The sequence below is a fragment of the Macrobrachium nipponense genome, chromosome 23, assembly GCF_015104395.2.
Source record: "Macrobrachium nipponense isolate FS-2020 chromosome 23, ASM1510439v2, whole genome shotgun sequence".
Taxonomy (NCBI): Eukaryota; Metazoa; Arthropoda; class Malacostraca; order Decapoda; family Palaemonidae; genus Macrobrachium; species Macrobrachium nipponense.
In genome coordinates, this window is record NC_061090.1 from 31386841 (window position 1) to 31402899 (window position 16059).

The 16059-nt window shown below is 36.0% G+C and overlaps 2 long non-coding RNA genes across 2 annotated transcripts; one reads left to right on the forward strand and one right to left on the reverse strand.

Annotated features, from left to right (window-relative positions):
• Window positions 1–4919: 4919 nt before the first annotated feature.
• LOC135200238 (uncharacterized) lies at window positions 4920–6693 on the forward strand. The gene is made up of 2 exons (XR_010311228.1): window positions 4920–5219; window positions 5987–6693. It is a non-coding gene; the product is annotated as an uncharacterized LOC135200238 (long non-coding RNA).
• LOC135200243 (uncharacterized) lies at window positions 6366–9746 on the reverse strand. The gene is made up of 2 exons (XR_010311229.1): window positions 7993–9746; window positions 6366–7902 (listed from the first exon to the last, which is right to left on the reverse strand). It is a non-coding gene; the product is annotated as an uncharacterized LOC135200243 (long non-coding RNA).
• Window positions 9747–16059: the final 6313 nt, after the last annotated feature.

A 16059-nucleotide genomic window follows, 5' to 3' on the forward strand; every position in this document is an offset into this window, starting at 1 on the left:
TCATTCCTTCAGTTTCCTTCTTTAGTTCTCCCCTCTGTAGCCATTGCCATGTGTTCTTGCTGGCTAGTTCTTTAGTCTGTCTCATGTATTGTCCGTGCATTGGTTTGTTGTGCCAGTCCTCTGTTCGTCTGTCATTCTCCTGTCTCTGTATATTTCTGGGTCTTCATCTACTTTTATTAGTCCTTCTTCCCTTGCACTCTTTAGCCACTCGTCTTCACTGGTTTTAGGATATTGCCCCAGTGCTCTGTTCTTCGGTGTTGACGCAGTCCTCTATACTTAGTAGTCCTCTCCCTCCTTCCTTTCGTGTTATGTATAGTCTGTCCGTATTTTGTTCTTTGGTGTAGTGCTTTTGTGAATTGTCATATGTTTTTCCTGGTTTTCTGATCTATGCTGCGGAGTTCTGCCTTCGTCCATTCCACTATTTATTATTATTATTATCATTATTATTATTATTATTATTATTATTATTATTATTATTATTATTTTTATATTATTATTATTATTATTAGAAGTTAACCAAAGGATCAATTATTATTTTATTATCATTTTATTATTATTATTATTATTATTATTATTATTATTATTATTATTATTATTATTATTAGAAGTTTACCAAAGGGAAATGATGATGATGATGATGATTGTTAAGAGTGAACGAAAGGAAATATTATTATATTATTATTATTTGAAGTTTACCAAATGGAAATGATGATGATGATTGTTATTAAGAAGTGAACGAAAGGAAATATAATCATAGTAATAATAATAATAATAATTATTATTTTTATTATTATTATTATTATTATTATTATTAATAATATTATTATTATTATTATTAAATAAGGTCAAACAGCTCGTAGGAAATAGAATGACAGATATTGCCCACAGTCTGACGAGAAAGAGAAAATAAAAAGTCCTACCCGAAACAGTGAACAAATGAGGCTCCACAAATAAATATCAATATTCAAGTGAGTGACGCCCCGCCTCCACCCCCACCCCCCTCCCCCCCCCCCCCAAAAAAAAGGGTGCGTCCTCGAATAATTTATAACTTGAAACGTATCTGAAATACCGGAACAAAATCATCTATTTCCACGAGGCCTATTTGGCATCCGAATTATGCAACAGGGAGAGAATAATAATAATCGTGGAGACGCTATACACGCCCCAGAGATATAGCTGGAAAACGCTGGTCACCCTTTTCACTCATTTCTTAAAGGCCCAGAAGTCTGACTCTTGATCTCGCAGCTCTTATACTCCGATCAAATTGTCAGAGGCAGCGGGGCACTCGTCCTCGCTCTTACGACCAGGAGTAGCAGCCTAGGTGCACAGAACTCCAGTCAGTTCTAGAGGCTCACTCAGATTCCTTCCACCAATCAGCGAGTCTTCCTATTGTTAAAGGAACGAGGGTTTGTATTACGTATCGGAACAAATCACAATTTGTCGAAAATTGTATTTTTCCTAACTATACAAACCTGAGGTCCTTTAACAAATATGCCCACCTCATGCCACCCCTCAATCTGAACCTGGGCCGAAAGGCAAAGTGGAGTGTTTACATCCGGGCAGGTTAGCCTGCCCCACGGTGGTTACTGCCTAACCACCTTGTTCAAGATTCAACGGCCGTAATTCCAGCTACGCCATAAGTACATTCCTATTGTTAAAGGACCTCAGGTTTTCGACAAATTGTGATTTTGTAGCCTTTGATGACGTGGAGAATTTTTTGAATGAGAAGCATTAAAAAAGTGAAATTGCTGAGTTGGTCAAGAGCTTAGGATTTACCCCTATTCAGTCGGCGTTTTGACAAATTTCTTGGTGTTCATTGTATGAGTTTGTAATGAGGCGGCAGGTAAGAGGCAGTCAAGGTGTATTCTGATTTATCAACACAAAATCCCCAACAGGTCAAGAACTCTTGCGAGCGTAAAAGTAGCATTTGACATTAGGGAGAAATAGAGAGATGTCTACATCCAGCCAGATGTGTTTTCTCACCCATGGAAAATGTTTAATAGTTCTATATAAAAATGAGAGAGTTCAAACTCTCTATGATTGGAAAGCTTGCAATGTCTGACATGTCGTATTAGTAATTAAAGTTTTAATGATGTCATAGAGTAGCTTCTAAAAAATTTTTAAAGATTGCTTGAATCAGGAGCCCCCAATAGGCCTAGGAGAAGTGGGTCATCATCTGGGACAAAGGCTGGCAATAGCCTGTTGGTGGAGACTCCAGGTATCACAGCACATAAGGGTGGGTTTCTCTCGCCAAAGTCGCCATTGGTCCACATCATCCTTCTGGCCGATGCTATTTCAGGATATGGTATCCTGCTCTAGACAGTGTTGATGGAGTTTCGGGAAAGAGCGCCTGCCACATTGTTCGAAGAGTCCTTTAAGTATCTGATGGTGCAGGAGTGTTGGGCTATCGATGGTGGGTGGCGCTGCTGTCTTGCTGACCACCCGTCTCCACTTTTGGCGAAGGCGTGAACCAACTGTTGGTGGTCTGTCTGCACAACAAATTTTTGTCCTTCTAGCATGTGATCAGAAGTGGCGGATGGCTCTGTGGACTGCCAGTAACTCTCAGTCGAACATGGTGTACTTTTGCTAAGCTGAATAATGCCAACGGGTGACAACCATCACCTGTCTTGTTTGAGTACCGTGCTCATCGCTGTGTTACTCATGTATGTCTTTCTATACCAACATAATTCTTGGAATGATTTGATTGTTATCGGCTTTGGGAAGTTGGTGATTACTTAGGCCTTTGTCGGGAAGGGCTTGACCTCGTTCAGGAATTCACTACCACTTTTGCCAATTCACATTTGTCCTTTTGGACTATAGCCACCCCTTTTCTTTGAGTATTTACAAGACCTGCCTGATGTTTCTCACGTTGTTTGATGTTGGGGCCGAATAGGAGTATTTTATTGAAATAGACAATGAAGAAGGGTAGGTTGCCCAGGATTTCGCCCATTAGACGTTGGAAGGTCGCAACTGAGTTCCAAAGGCCGAAGCAGCTGTAGTGGAAGGTGCCAAAGGCTGAAGCAGCTGTAGTGTTAGGTGCTATGTGCTGAAGTGGGTGATAGTAGCAATCAGGACTTGAAAGTATCCCTTCAGCAGGTCAATCTTGGTAAATATTTTGCCTTCCATCTGGTTTGTTATGTTGGCAATGTTCGGCAGTGGGTACCTGTCAGGTACTCTCTTGATGTCGAGTCTGGAAGTTGCTGCAGGAACCTTATGTGCCGTCTGGTTTTGGTACCATGTGGAGAGGAGATGCCCAGGGGCTGGAGGGTTTTTCACATATTCCTCATTGTTCCATGTCTTGGAAAGCTTGTCTGGCATAGGCAAGTTTTTCTGGGGCCAAACGTCTGAAACAGGCATGCACTGGGGGACCTTTGGTGACTATGTGGGATGTGGTGCTTTGCAGGTTTGGTCAGGTCGTGCTGCAGGTCATTCTTTAATGCCTCTGGGAACTCCTGTAGGAGGCGACTTATCTCTGGTGCTGGCATCGAAGTTAGTGGGGCTATGGGGGAGGGTTGTGTGATCAACTGCTGTATTGCTATGTCCATCAGCATGTTGTGGGATTTTAGAAAGTCTACCACCAAGTAGATTGGTAAACCTGCTGTGATGAACGTCCAATTGTACTGCTTCCTGCCGAATGACAAATTCATGGTCCGTTTCCCATATACTTTCAGTGAGGCTCTGCTGGCAGTTGGTACCTGTAGAATGCTTGGGTTGGATTAAGTCTTTCGTGCAGGTTAGCTGGCACAAACGACTTGCATGGGCCGGTGTCGACAAGGAACTCTGTACTTGATCTTTTGTGTGTGATGAAAAAATCATGTGGTCTTCTTGCCTGAACCTCAAAGAAACACAGCGGAAAGCAGGTGCAGTTTCTCTTACGAGGCAACCGGTCTGCCAGCTGCTGACATTTAGTTTATTGCCTTTTGCATGTTTCCTGACATGCAGCAGTAGTTTTCACATTTTCGAGCCTCATTCCCAAACCTCCAGTGGTGGAAACAAATGCCTTTGGGATGTTCTCCTGTTATGGGCTTGTACTTGAGTTTGTTTTTTCCACCCTCGAAAGGTCCAGTTAGTGGTTGGATTCATGGGGGGGGGGGGGGGACAGGACCTTTAGGGTCGCTGTCCATCTCTGTGTTGGTCTGCTGTATCATCTATGGGTGGTTGAGTAGGTTCTGTCGACTTGTGGGCGAGGTGGACGGTCCTATTACTGTCGCCACGTTGTCTGTGAACTTCTTTGCTTTGGTCCGACAGAGCTTCGTAGGTGACCGTGGTCTTTTGGTCAATGAGCCATTCTGTGATTTGTTCAAAAACATCTTCTGGCAGGAACTCGAGGATGGCGTCGGCTTTGCAGGATGTGGAGATTTCTTGGACTTGAAGATGACCTTTGCTCTGAAGAACCAGGCCTCTGGGTTGTGAATGGTGACAGGCAGATGCTTACTGCTGTTGGTGCGACGTTGTCGCTGGACGGGCTGGTTCTCGCGGGGTTGGTCATCTTCGCAGTCACTAGTATAATGAGGCAGTGAGTAAGAGGCAGAGTCAAGGTGTACTCTGATTTACTGACACAAAATCCCCGACAGGTCCAGAAATCTTAAGAGCGTGAAAGTAGCATTTGACATCAAGGCGAAACAGAGAGATGTCTATATACAGCCAGATGTGTTTTCTCACACTTGGAAATTGGTTAGTTTATACAAAAATTAAAGAGTTCAATGCATATCGTTGGAAAGCTTGCAATGTCTGACATGCATTAGTAATTACAGCTCCTGAAAAATGTGTAAAAGATACCAGATACAAATGTTAATACAAATTTCTTTTACATATGATTAAGGAATTATTTCCTGTCATCAATTTCACTTAATGGAACAAATTTCATTTCTTGCTGGTAACCAAAATATTAATATTAATTTTTTGTTAAATTGCTTTAAGATGAAATGTCCAAACAGCAAAATTTAATTTTGAAAGTTTCATTGAAAATGACCAAGTCGTGAGGTATGGTTGTCCACATGTATAAATCAAGAGTACAATATCTATTTAATGACTTTTCTGATCCCTTTGAGTGTCATGCTGAAAACAACTTTAATCTTTTCTTTTAGGTGGAGAAAACTGTATGAAGCACTAAGAATCTTAAGGTGCTAGCTTTAAAAGCACTAGCAAGTCACTTTGGAGGGTATTTCAACTACAATAATAATGAGTTTTTGGATATAACCAAATTAGATCTTAAAAAGGTAAGGCTTAGAGGTAGCATTATTGTCACTTGAAATACTAATGACTAATAATCATTTTTGAAAAGGACCTTGGGATGAATCTTAAGATTTGGAAAATTATAATATTTTGAGCATGACATAAATAGTTTGTTTTAGTGAATACTTTACCTCTTGCAATCAATGCAATGAAGTCTGATCTTACTTTTCCTTTGGACATTTAGTATATTATATAGTACTGTCATAAACAGATTCATGAAGGAAAAACATAAAAAGCAAAGTGTTTATGGTAGTATTTAGAGTACAGGATATGATTTTGAGATAAAAAAAATTGCTTTGCCTGCGTTCTGGTACATGGTTCCTATAGCCTTACCATGCTCATGTAGAATTTACAGATTCAGGTCATTTCAGGAGTTTATTAAAATTAGTTTTAAAGGCTAAATAGTGTTGCATGACTATTTCCTTGCTTTAAATGTTACTTATATATGTTCATGGAAATTTTCATTTAAGAAAAAGATGGTTAGTATTAGTATTAGGCTGAAAAGAAAACTGTGAAGTTGCATTTTATTATAGGACAAACTATTTTGCTGGTTTTTTAATGAAAACTGCTGTTTTAGTAATGTAAGGTCTTTCTTTTGGGAGTATGAAAGAAACAAACCAGTTTGCTGGTTTTCTAATGAAAACTGCTGTTTTAGTAATGAAAAGTCTTTCTTTTGAGTGTGAAAGAAACAATTAGGGTACTGTACTAGCAGACGAAGTTACTAATTGGCTTTGCTTTCATCCATTCACAGCTTGCCAAATGTTTCGGATTTGAAACACTCCCACGTCTGCCGAATGTTGTACAGAGGCAGTTAGATGAAGCCCTTGGTCCACAAAAAGACCAAAACGTCAGAGCGTACAATGCCCCAAGTAAATTGCAGCACCGTAAGGGAAAATTATACAACACTAATACTAAACCACAATACCAAAAAGGAAAATCATACAGTGGCATGACTAAGCCACCGCAAAAAATGGAGAAATCTTACTAAGGTGTAAGCAAGGTAAAACACCAAAAGGGAAAATTCCCAAAGGGTAAGAAAGCTGTAAAACCAAAAGAAGCCACTTAAAGAGAATGACGAAGATACACAGTTTTCTATTTACATCCTTATAGAAGTTAAAGATGGACCTGGGGAGAAGTGTACCGAGATGGTGAATTTATGCATAAACAATGGGTAAGTCAGGAATGCACTGATAGCAATTTGATTAATAAGGTACAGGGATCGAGCAAAGACACGAAAGGGAGTATTGCAGTTAGTAGGAAATACTTATATGATGTATATGTTTGAGGAAGTTTTGATGATAACTATTGAGATTCTAGCACTGCTGTATTTGTAATTATTTGATATTTTGTAAAATACTTTACACATGCATATATGTACATTGATTTTTTATTTGCAAAGGTTGTACTTTGCAAGAATGTTGTTGAATATTATAAATAAATACAGAGCAGTAATTCATATATGATAATGTCTTAATTCATATAACTTATACAGAGTTGGCAAACTACAGGGATAAACTGGTGTTGAGAATCAGTGCTAGAAATTGTGTAACTGTTTAACACTTCTGCTTGTAATAGCAGCACTTGGTAAGTTTTGATTTTTTTTTCCATACAACTCATAAATGTGAAAAATGTTTCAATTTGGATTTAAATAACAGCATTGGTGGTAATTTTGGGGATCAGAATTTCATGAAATATTGGAAATATCTAGGTACCATTGCACATTACTATAATTTCTGCAAGTTTGGACTTTTACATGAGAATCTCTCATCACTGGAGATGTTGTTTAATAACTTCATAAAATTTGACTCCAGGCTGTTAATCAGCATGCCATTAAGCAATTTAAGTACCCCAAATAATAAATGGAATGGTAAATTTTGCAATTCATGTACCAAAACAAATTTAGAAAAAAAAGGCATTGTAGATATTTCATCAACATCTCCTCATGCTTTTAAATTTATTAAGTGACAAAATATTGTTGTTAATGTGACAAGACTAACTTTCAGTTCATTAAGTATTTAACACAGTATACAACACCAGAAACAAATTGTGAATGTTTAAGGTAACATGCAATCTTTAATATTTCCTATTTTAATAATGTAACAGAGTGGCATGCAGTACATGAAATATTTGAAAAATGTACAAAATTTGAAATACATATTTTTCTCAATGGTTTGGCAACTATTTAATCCATTATATAATCAGTTATAAAAATAAAATTCATTCCTTATAAGTATTAGTAAAAATTGTTAAAAATATTCTTAATAAGATGAAAATAATTTTGTGCCTCATACTGTGACAATGGCACAATTTAAATATCAAATATAGTATAAAATATGTTTATTTCATAAAGGAAATCCTTACTTTTATACCTTAATGCCCAAGGCGTATGGTGAAATTGAGCTAAATGCTGACTTTTCAACACAGGATTACTTTGTAAGCTTGGTGTGACTTCTTTCCTCAACAAATAAGCCATTTCATTCCATATTGGATTGCTACAACAATCATAGGGGATTGGAAGGAATGGACCAGTATATATAAAAAATAATTCTGTATTCATGGAGTGTAAAAAAACACTTCAAACCTTTGCATGCTCAAAACAAACTTCAAACTTTTGCATGTGCTCAATACAAATTTCAAACTTTTGCATGTTCAAAACAAACTTCAAAACTTTTGCAATTGTTCAAAACAAACTTCAAACTTTTGCAATTGTTCAAAACAAACTTCAAACTTTGCATTTGTTCAAAACAAACTTCAAACTTTTGCAATTGTTCAAAACAAACTTCAAACTTTTGCATTTGTTCAAAACAAACTTCAAACTTGCATGTGCTCAAAACAAACTAATAAAGTCAAACAACTACCTACTTGAAGGAGAGATTATATGTGTGTTGGTCTGTCCAGTTCATCCAAGTGGGAACTTCAGTTGTGATTTGTTACCACAAAACTTCACTAGATTTGTGGCACAGGAAGGAATACTCTCCTCAGAGATTACTAATATCATTATAAACTAGTTTGACAAGACCACTTGGATGGCTCACCTTGAAGGATTGGTCATCAATAAAAGGTGAAAATTAGAGCAAAGTGAGAGCAAAGTTAGTTACATAAATTGAGTAGATATGTAGCATGAGACCAAAGGGAATGATGAAAAGTAAAAGGTAGAGAGCATTGCAATTATGGCCAAAATGATGCAAAGAACTAAGTACCATCTACAGCTCCTCAGACAACTGTGTGTAGTGTTAGTACATGTGGACACTTTCAAAGGACACTGGCAAAATCATACTCTTAAGAATGAGTAAGAGCAAAAGGAAAAATACTTAACCAATCAAAAACTATAAAAGTGGCTGAATAAACAACCAGTTTCACATCCCCATCATATATTTCATCAGAACCTATGACAAAAACAACACAAGCAAATACTATATCAGTTGCAATATGAAGTGATGCGACTTTGCCACAGTACTGAAACACAATGTGCTGGTCTCACCTTGTAAGAAGCAACTTTGCTTGTTTATAAGTGGAAAGTTAACACAAATTTCACCATACATCCTGGGCAATAAGATACTGGCAAAACACTTCAAGACATATTTGTTATAATGAATAGATTTGTACTGAAGCTTTCCATAAATAAATAAATGTCTTTTATATCATTTAATTTTGTAAACTATAATGGCATTGCACCACTGCACATATGAATTTTCATATGTCTACTAAAAACTACAATCTTAAATAGAGTATACATTCAAGCTAACTAGCCCACATGCTCCAGTTTCTTCATGATAAACTTTGCTTTGACTGCCAAATCTTTATATCATTTTCTGGATCCAATTCAAATGCATTGATACAATACAAAAGAACACCTTCAGGATTATTGGTCTTGAACTTCCTACACTCTAGTCTCATTGGTCGACAGTGACTATCATGAGAACACAAGAATCCAAAGGCCTCGTCACTGATGACATGACCAGAATTCCCCTTCAAGTACTGTGCGCGGTTAAAGGAGAGCTTTTTGCCACTCTCTGTAACTTTGCTGCTTAAACTGACTATAATCTTCATCTGTTAACTGTAACAGTAACCGCAGATTATTTGGAGAATCCATAAATATCTGGGCAGTCTCGCTGCCATCATCTATAATAACTTCGACATAGACGCTCAGCACCCCTCCCTCTGGTGACGAACATCCAACATAGCTGCAGCTCCCTTCCACCATTTCTGATTTACAAGCAATGCAAATGCTTTTCAGAATAACTTTCTGAATGCACTCAATGTGAGCAATAACTTGAAAAGGTTCCTCCTGCTCGGAGATTTCACGTAAGTACCGATGAGGTAGTTTTGGTGAAACAGGGCTAGGAGGTGGTAAGGAAAGGGGGGTAAGGACACTGAAGTTAGAACATCGGAGGTAAGCACGTTTTGTGTTCTTCGAGATCTTGCGCATTACGCAGGACGCTTCGATCTTCATTTCGGGAAGTATCCCAAGAGGATATTGTGGAATGTAATAATACTGTGAACCCATAAAATATATCCATATTGTACTATTACCTTTACATTCTCGACGAGGTCTTTACTCCAAATTTCACCTGTCAGGTGGCCCAAGAATGACAGCACCAAAGTGATGCTTCCATCAAGTTCCCAGATACCCAGATCCTCATCGATAGCCTTTGTAACAATTCCCTGTTTGGAATGAGACTGTTGTGAGATCACTGATTATAACAGAAATGGCAAAAGTATTAAAAATAATCTTTTTATAAGTGTAAGTAAAACTCACAGAGCAAGATTTTGAAGGGACCATCACTTCCTCTTGTGAAGAGGAAGGGAGACTACCCTTTGAAAGTGAAATACATTACTTTTCTCCATTTGTGGGTTTTATTCCATATTGAAGCAAACTGTTATTTTACTTGAATTGTTTATTAGCTAAAATCAAAATGAATTGGACTTTTGTAAATAGTGTTGAATTAAAAAAATATTTCAGAATTTACGGAGTTCAGGAAATGCTTCAAAAAATTTCAACACCTATTTGCCTTGAGTAGGTTCTGTCTCCAACTGATAGATAGTTAAATAACTTCCTTTTTCAGTAGTTCACAGTTATGCAATTTCTGCACTGTGAGGAATAATGACATGCATCAATAAGTTCCACAGAGTTACCAACAAAATGTTTAACTTGGTTTTGCTGTATATAAATAAAAATCATTATGTAACAACTTTGACAATACTAATACACTAAGGCATAGCCTCTGAAAAGAAAATGAATTGAGGACTTTAGAGTTGGCGAATATAAAAGATGGCTACAACTTACCTTGTAGGATATCAAACCACTTATCATGGAGGCACCTTGTAGATCACTTTGTTCCAGATCCTCGCTTAGCTCTTGTAGCCGAGATGTTGAACGAGCAACATAAGTTAGCAATCTCTCCTGAAAATTTCCAAGGATAAGCGATGGCAGTTCTTCAGTTCTACTAAAATAAATTTCCATTACAAATACAGGAAGTTAAAGAATTCTGAGTTTTACTTTCTTTTACATATAGGAAAATAAGGAGGGTAGAAATAGCTAGTTACTTATGTCTTTAACACTGAAATCCAGAGTTAATGTGGAAAACTGTATATATTAATTTTAAATTAGAAGCAGACCTACCACTAATTTGAACTCATAATACAATGCATACTTAGCACAGAGAGCAAGAGAGATAAGTGGAAATACAGAATTACAGTAGAGACCCATATCTAAATACTAGAAGATAACAAAGGTTGAAGAGAACAGAATAAGGAAACGAAAACCTATGACTTAATTTCTCAGCTAAGGACAAAACTAACTTTGCAGATATTTTGTGGTTTCAGGTTGGTGATTCTATAACGGCGCTGTAGCTGCAATGAATTGCGCCTGGGTAGCTGGAATGGGTGGCGCACCATGATGTGATATGCAGATCCTTTGCTATAGAGTTCCATCAACCAGAAAATGTATTCACCCACACTACAAAATTGCAAAAAGTGGTTAGAAAGATGCAATGAAAATCATTCTTCAACAACTACTGCATTTTCACTATCCTTTTATGAATTTTTATCATCAGTGAAAATGTATGAGAAAAGGAACCTTAACTTCTGAAAGCATTCTTGACCAGAACAGAATGACTATATGTCATGGTAAAATGTATACATATGAGAAAAAATGCTAATTCTTACAATAAAATATACATTTTTAAGGTACTTACCCTCCATCAATTGTTTCAACTGCAACTACGCGGTGTGGGTTCGACAAGTGTTAAAATGGGAACAATTGTTAACTAATGAGGCTTGGAGCGAACGCTTACTATCCGAATGCCTAACTAGAGACTCTGGACTCCTTCAGGTGGCTGCAGGCACAGCAGCATCGTTCACTATTGAACGCAACTGATTACCTGACTCAGGTGAATAATCTCTATAATAATCTCGGGACAACGGATTAAAAAGTGAAGGCCTAGACCTTTTCACCCTACCATGAATGTCTTTAGGCGAAGCATGATCTACCTTTGTCCTATGAGGACTGGGAAGCAAAGGCAGGAGAAAGAGAGTACAGTCTACATAAATGAAACCAAATTTCAGAGCACTTGTCTACATGATTGGTACTATATATAGTTCATCAATACGAGAAATATAAGCAGCCAAACACCCACTGTCTTGCCACCCACTGTAAAAAGGGTGGGGGAGTAACATTTAGGAGCATTCATTTGGTAATGACAACTTCAATTTTAACACTTGCTGGACCAACGCCAAGTAGTTGCAGATAAAGCAAATGATGGAGGGTAAGTTTCACTTTTAAAAATTCCATTTGAGAGGAAAGATGGGAGACCCTAACTTGGCAGAAAAAAGGTTCTACATATTGCTGATAATAACTTTCCACGTTTATGTAGCTATCTAGTGCTAGTGCCGATACTGTGAAAACCTATAATCGGTATGGCTTATACATTAATTCACAAAGTATACATTAATTCATAAAGTAAAATAACTAAAAATTAAATAATTACTCACAAGAATGTGTAGCTGAGGCCAGTTAAGGTTCCCTCTAACTCTGAAATTGTCTCCTGTTTCTCCATCACTAACCACCAGAATACTAGCTAATGATGCAGTCCTGAAAGATATATGAGGTTTTAATGTCATAGTAAGAAGTAAGAAAAAATATATATATAAATCCAACAAATAGTTCTTCTGTTTCAACATAATATTATATTTACATCACTTATATCAAAATTACTCATAAAAAAGATTCAATAACGTCTCCATTAGATATATAAAAAAAACTACTACAGTTTTATCAAGAGTAGCAATGAAAGGTAAAGCAACAGAAGCAAATATTTCTAACTACGCTATTTGTAGCAAAGATGTCACAGCTATAAAACCAACTGTGGCAAGGGTAAGGTACTCGGACTCTGAGCCGGAACGCCAATGGAAGACTGTAGTCGATGTAAATAGAAACAGACTCAAACCAGAGTTGAAATAAAAGTCGGCCTTCCATTAAAACCAGATGGAAGCCTCCAAAGAGCCCTCATTCTGCTCAGCCCTCCCCTCTCAAAAAAAAATCGACTCAAAAAGTAAATTGAAAACTTGAAATATCGTGATGAGTTTTGGGTTCAAAAATAGATGTATTTCGGGACCAGCTTTGGTTTTTGTTTTTCCTATCTCCTTCGCTCGTTTTTCATCTTTTTTCTGCTCGATCATTTTTCTTTTCATTGTGGCTCCATTTTGGGCCAAAAATGTCTTCATTCTGATGCTATGTAAAACAGACATGGTTTTGTTAGTTTATATACGAGATAGACAGAAGTTAGATAACCTTTCGTAAATTTCATTTTAGACGAAGATAGTAAAACGAGATCTTAATCATACAAGTATTATTTCGAACCACTTTTTACTAAAAGAATTAAATAAAAATAAAAAAAGACTTTTAGGCCAAACTCAGATTATGCTAATCAGTCTCCAATCCTTTAATCCTTTGTGTTCATAAGTTATAGAGATTAATTTCCGTTTCAAGGCAGAGATAAAAAGAGGAAAATGCTGATTGGATAAAACTGATTATCCTGGTTGCTCCGACGACTGAAAAATGATCGCACGATTCAAAATAAAAGTATTGCAGAACTTTCCCTGATATGTTCGTCACAAACTAAATGCATATTATTATTTCCATATTGTGAACTTGAGATATTCAAACTTGTTAAGTTACCAAGTATTTTCCAGAAAGTTTAATCTTATGTCATATTCGCTTAATGTGGTTTTTAGAAGTCCTATATATGATAATGTTGACTTGTTTTTGGTCATCAGACATAAACTACTCTGATAGATTTGACATTCAACTTGTCAAAACTCTTGCGTTACGGCCTTGTTGAAGTTGAAACGTCTCACAGTCGTGTCTTTAAAAAATAATGTGTCCTGGAGGCTACTAGACTGGATTCTCTCTCTCTCTCTGTACTTTCCTCGCTTGCTGTACGTTTTTTAACTCTATCTCTCTCTCTCTCTCTCTCTCTCGCTCTCCTCTCTCTCTCTCTCTTTCCCCCTCACTCCTCTCTCTCCTCTCGTCTCTCTCTCTCCCCCCTCTCCCTCTCTCTCATCTCTCTATCTCTTCTCTCTCTACTTCCTCGCTTGCTGTATGTTTTCCTAACGCTTTCTCTTTCTCTCTTTAGCTGGACCTTCCTACTTACTGTGCATCTCTCTCTCTCTCTCTCTCTCTCTCTCTCTCTCTCTCTCTCTCCCCCTCGCTTGCTGCACGTTTTCTAACGATTTCTTTTTTTCTCTCTCTTCACCTGGGCCTTCCTTAATTACTGTACGTCTTATCTCTCTCTCTCTCTCTCTCTCTCTCTCTCTCTCTCTCTCTCTCTCTCTCTCTCCTTCTGGACCTTCCTTGCTTGTTGTCTCTATTTTTACTGGTTGTTACAGACTAATTGCATTTCTATTGTCATCAAGGTTATTTTCTTGCTTTTCATAAAAACGCCAAAGTAGATTATTTTATATTTTTCATAAAAAGCTAATGTAGATTATTCCTTTTTTTCATTAAAAAAGCTAAAGTAGATTATTCCATTTTTTCATAAAAAAGCTAAAGTAGATTATTTCATTTCTTTCATAAAAAAGCTAAAGTATACTTTTTTTTCATAAGAAAGCTAAAGCAGATTATTTTACTTTTTTCATAAAAAAGCTAAAGTAGATTACATTATTTTTTTCATAAAAAACCTAAATTAGATTATTTTACTCTTTCATAAAAAAGCTAAAGTATATTATTTTTTTTTTTTCATAAAAAAGCTAAAGTAGATCATTTTATTTTTCTCATAAAGAAGCTGAAGTGGATTATTTTATTTTTTCATAAAAAAGCTAAAGTAGATTATTTAATTTTTTCATAAAAAAGCTAAAGTAGATTATTTTATTGTTTCCATAAAAAAGCTTAAGTAGATTATTTTGTTTTGTTTTTCATAAATAAAGCTGAAGTGGATCATTTTAATTTTTTTCATAAAGAAGCTAAAGTAAATTATTTTATTTTTTCATAAAAAAACTAAAGTAAATTATTTCATTTTTTCATAAAAAAAAGTAGGTTATAGTAGGTTATTTTATTTTTTTTTCATAAAAAAGCTAAAGTAGATTATTTTATTTTTGTCATTAAAAAACTAAAGTAGATTATTTTATTTTTTCATAAAATGCTAAAGTAGATTTTTTTTCCATAAAAAAGCTAAAGTAGATTATTTTATTTTTTTCATGAAAAAGCTAAAGTAGATTATTTTTTCATGAAAAAGCTAAAGTAGATTATTCTGTTTTTTCATAAAATAGCTGAAGTAGATTATTTTATTTTTTTTTCCTTAAAAAAACTATAAAAAACAAAAAAAATAGGAAATGAACAGAAAAATAATCAAGATAAATCTGATATCATAGAAAACAGCTTAAAGGAAACATCACTGCCAATAGCTATATTAAGTTTTAAGATGACTCGAAAAGCCCACGGCATTTCCTTGATTAGCCTCCAGACGTAAAACCTTCAAGATTTCAGAGCTTATAAACAGATTTGTTCTGTATGAAATACATTTCCCCCAGACTGAATCCATCAGCACAAAATGTCCCTCGCCATTTATGGCGAAATCTTCGCAATAACTAAAGGAAATTGGTCGTTGGAAGACCGTTCCCGCTGGCTGGCTCCCGGAATTGGACATAAAAGAGCTCGGATATTGTGTGAATTTGAATTCTAATCCTGGTTTTATTCTCTTTTCGGACTAGAAATGGTTTGCGATTAACTCGGGTTTTCTTATTGTTTACTACTTCGGGATTTCGTGTGTGGGTGTGTGTGTATATGTATATATATATATATACATATTTATTATATATATATATATATATATATATATATGTATATATTTATATATATATATATATATATATATATATATATATATATATATATATATATATATATATATAAAGGTTTTTTTGCCACGAAGGAAAAAAATGAAAAAGCGAGATAGCCGAGTACTTTCGGTCCTATTCGGACCCTTTACTGAGGCACACTGATTTTACAAAGAACACCATAGTCAAAAGAAGGCTTAATATACAAACTGACACTACCAGATTAGCCATAATGGCGATTTTCACTCTACAGAGAGGGGGAGTCGCCATAGGCTAGCCACACCTTGAAGGATACCCGCAGTAAACAAGTGATTCTTCCAGAAAAACAGTACATTTTGAAAACAACACGGGAGCATATACAATTTAATATCATGAATTTTTACACAAATTTTCCCAACAAAAATTATTATTAATGAAAAGACGAAATAAAATATAAATATATATATATCGAGCAAGAGAAAGAGGGAGAGAGAATATCGAACCAGAGAG